The sequence below is a fragment of the Silurus aristotelis genome, assembly GCF_946808225.1.
Source record: "Silurus aristotelis genome assembly, chromosome: 8".
NCBI lineage: Eukaryota > Metazoa > Chordata > Actinopteri > Siluriformes > Siluridae > Silurus > Silurus aristotelis.
The window spans coordinates 28,791,425-28,795,292 of NC_139581.1; positions in this window are offsets into that span (position 1 = coordinate 28,791,425).

The window sequence follows — 3,868 nt, forward strand, 5'->3', positions numbered from 1 at the left end:
ATCCACATTTCAGAAAATGTCTGCCTTTCTCTGTCTGTCTGTCTGTCTGTCTGTCTGTCTGTCTGCCATCTGTCTCTCTCTCTTTCCAGCTGTCTGTCTGCCCTTTTTCCAGTCTCTTAATGACCGAACAGAAATGGACAAAAGGAACAGACCAGGACATGCTGTAACCGAAATTAAATTGACATTTGCATTATGGCAATATAATTATATATTACTGTCTACGATACTGATACTGTATAAAGTGGAAAAAACACAAATAATATATTTCTTGCTGATTTCTGGGTCAAAAAGATCGGGTTTACAGCAGGAAAGTGCTTCCGATGCCACGAAATGGAAGATTTTTACTGCCCAGTTTGCTGCCAGAAAAATCTATCAATTGCCAGTTTGACATTTTTTAATACCTCTTTAGAAATCATTTATCTATTGACCAAAAATTAAAAACTTTTTAGGACACAAAATCTTTAAGGCAAACGTTTAAAATAAAAAATTCCTCAAGAGCAGAAACATAAAAAACCCCAACCTACTACCAATAATGTAATAATATTAATTACCTTTCACAAGTCTCCTTTTCACTACAGCTACACCGAAACCTTACATCATCTCTAGCAGAAGCGCCGATTATCTTCATTGAAGATTGAAGGTTTTCCGTGCATATGTGAAAAAAACATTTTCCTGGAAAATTGAGGCAAATTGTGTGGTTTTTGTGGCAAGAAAACGTATTAAAGGTTCTTGAAAAGTCTGTCTAGTTAGTGACCAACTCCATTTTTTTCCCCTCTGTCAGCCGTCACGGAATGAAAAAAACCCACAGCGATTAAATCCACACACAAGCGTATCTCAGCGTGTGTGGTTTAATTCCGAAGCGGTTTGCGAGCTCTGACTAGTGCGCTCTCTGCCTGTCCAATCGAAAGACGTAAAAATTACTATTACTATTACTATAGGTTATTCTACGCCTGCTAGATGGCGCCGGTGTTGCCGACTCTTAATCTGGTCAAAAATTGGTTAAAACAACAGCCTTCAAGCATGTATTTTCTATTGTTGGCACACGCTCTGCTGAATCTGTGACACGTGATTCGTTCATCCGCTTACATAAGCAGATTCAATTGTGCTGCTTCTGCATTTTTAAACTATATACAGTGTCTATCATTTTTCAGAGACAAACAGATGTTCCTTTTGTTTCTATGTAACAAACATAACGGTATAAGTGTCCAAATGTTCTACTTAAGTTTCATTGAAAAATCCTCCTTTATCATGAATACCAGCTTTACACACTCTCAACATCTGGACACTTCGTTTCTCCAAACCTTCAGCTGAAGTTATTTTTGGTGAATCAGTTCCTCTCAGAGCAGTACAATAGGATTTCGGTGCAGTGACTGGGCAGGACATACCATGACTCATATCACTCCAGACGACTGTTTGCTCTCTGAATATCGCTAACAGAGCAAAACACTTCAGGTCATTGTTTTGTTGTCCAATGAACCACAGTCCAGACGGAATCGCAAGGTGTTGAATGGATTGGTGGCCATGTTTAGTTAGTACATGTATGAGTTGATGAGTTTGCATGTTCTCTGATTATAATTGTGGCATAGGTACATGTTTTATTTATCCAGTGTTTTAGCTAAAGGTGGAAATTCATACCGTTAAATGAACCGAGTTTGTTGAATAGATTCGGAAGTAACATGCACGTGTCTCTCGAAAACGATAAAAGACCAGGTGTTTCCAAACATTTGACGGACAATATATGTGAATAAAATGGAAAATTTAACTGGATTTGACAGTTTTGAAGATTCCAGAGCCATGAAACCATACAGAATAATCCCTAGGTTTTCTTTTTGGTTTATTATATTAAAAAAAGGAAAAAATCCAACCATGTTAAATAATTGATCCACTGCTATAATGTAATTAAAGCCAATATTCCACACAGAAGAAAACCTCAATATTAGTCACTGACAAGATGGTGATGAAACACTTTTCTGTGTTCTGTCAACATTATGATCAGCAAGAATAAAAACGCAGGACTTCATCCAACTGGAGGAAGAAATTAAAAATCATCAAGGTCCAAATAAATCTATTGATCTGAGCCAAGTAACCTAAAATGTTGCTGGATAAAGATACATTACATAGACAAACGCTTGTCATCATAAGATCATTGTGGATTTCTGAGATTGGTTCTTCTTTTTGCACGTCCCATTCCACATTTAGTCTTCATTTACTCTTATAATGAGATCCACTCATCTGGGAAGATGTTCCACTAGAGTTCATGGAGATTTTGAGATTCCATTCAACCACAAGAGTGTTAGTAAAGTGAGGTACTGAGAAAGGTGAGAAGATGAGGAGGCCTGGGGTGATGTTCCAATTCATCTTGTTTAATAGGGCTGAGATCAGAGCTCTATAGCATGTGATCTTCCACATCTTCTAACCCATGGAAAGTATATATTGTTTGGGTCTTTAAGTGAAGGTAAAAAATGTCATGCTAGCACATCCAAAGATGGTCTTACCAACTGTCTTCCTCCAACTTTGTGATCTGTGATAACAGAAATACTTTTGTTCAAATAGTGTTTCTTGTATCGCTGCTTTCACTGAAATACTAGATTTGAGTCAAGCAGTAAAATGATTTGTGTAGAAATCATCTAGCTTCTGATTGGCCAGCAGCTATAACTACCTCCAGAGGTAAAATATGGAGTGAGAATCCCTGTGTAATTGTCTGTTACAAATTTTTGCATTCGTATTTAAAAAGCCGTCCAAAATAGGAAACAGTAACCGAGTCCATTATGCATACAACAGCCCCAAACTAGCACTTGTGGACTTAGTCCACAAATATTTGTTTACAATCAGGGTGAGATGAAAGTGGCCCAGGAGAGCACACCGAGGTCAGGTCCGGTCCGGTTCTCCTGAACAAATGGATCGATTGAATGGAATTATTGAGAATGACAGAAATGTATTGAGCTCCTGAGATGTTCTTATAGTCAGAATTAAAGCCCGAATTCTACAGCATCTTATTCACAAACTTCACTGGTTGCACTTGAAAGCCATTGATGAGATCATGTGATCATGTGACCACACACTGTGTGACTTTCTATTCTAGACTTTCGGGGAAAGAAAAAAATACAAACCACATTAAATCCTTATTCTAGAGTTCCTCAGAAAATAAAGTGTAAACTGTAAGTCTGGATGAAGAGAAATAGAAGTACTTGTGTTCGCTTTCTCTCATTCTTCCTTTCTTTCAGTGTCTGTCTCGCTCTCTATTTCTTTCTCTATCTCTCTTTTGCTGTCTGTCTCACTTTCTTTCTTTTTTCAGTGTCTGTCTCACGCACTCGTTCTCAGTATATTTCTTACTGTTAGTCTCTCTCTCTCTCTCTTTAATTCAGTGTCTGTCTGACTCTCAGGGTCTGCTTTTCTGAAAGTATTTCTCTGTCTGTCTGTCTGTCTGTCTGTCTGTCTGTCTGTCTGTCTGTCTGTCAGCATCTCTCTCTATTTTCTCTCAGTTTCTGTCTCACTTTCTTTATTCTTTCTTCCAACACTCACACACACTTAAACACACACACACACACACACACACACACACACACACACACACACACACACCTCCTCCATCTCTGTACACCCAGTGTACCATTTACATTAGATGTGTGTGTGTGTGTGTGTGTGTGTGTGTGTGTGTGTGTGTGTGTGTGTGTGTGTGTGTGTGTGTGAGTGAGAGAAGTGAAACTGAGAGGCTGAACGTTTCAAAGTTCCATTTACTAGATTAAATCTTTCACTAACATTCAGCCATCCTTCAGCTTTCACCAAACTCGGAGCGAACGCACACGATTCCTCACTGCACACCGCACTGCATTTTCACTAACACCCGAGAAATAGAGGGGGAGAGACA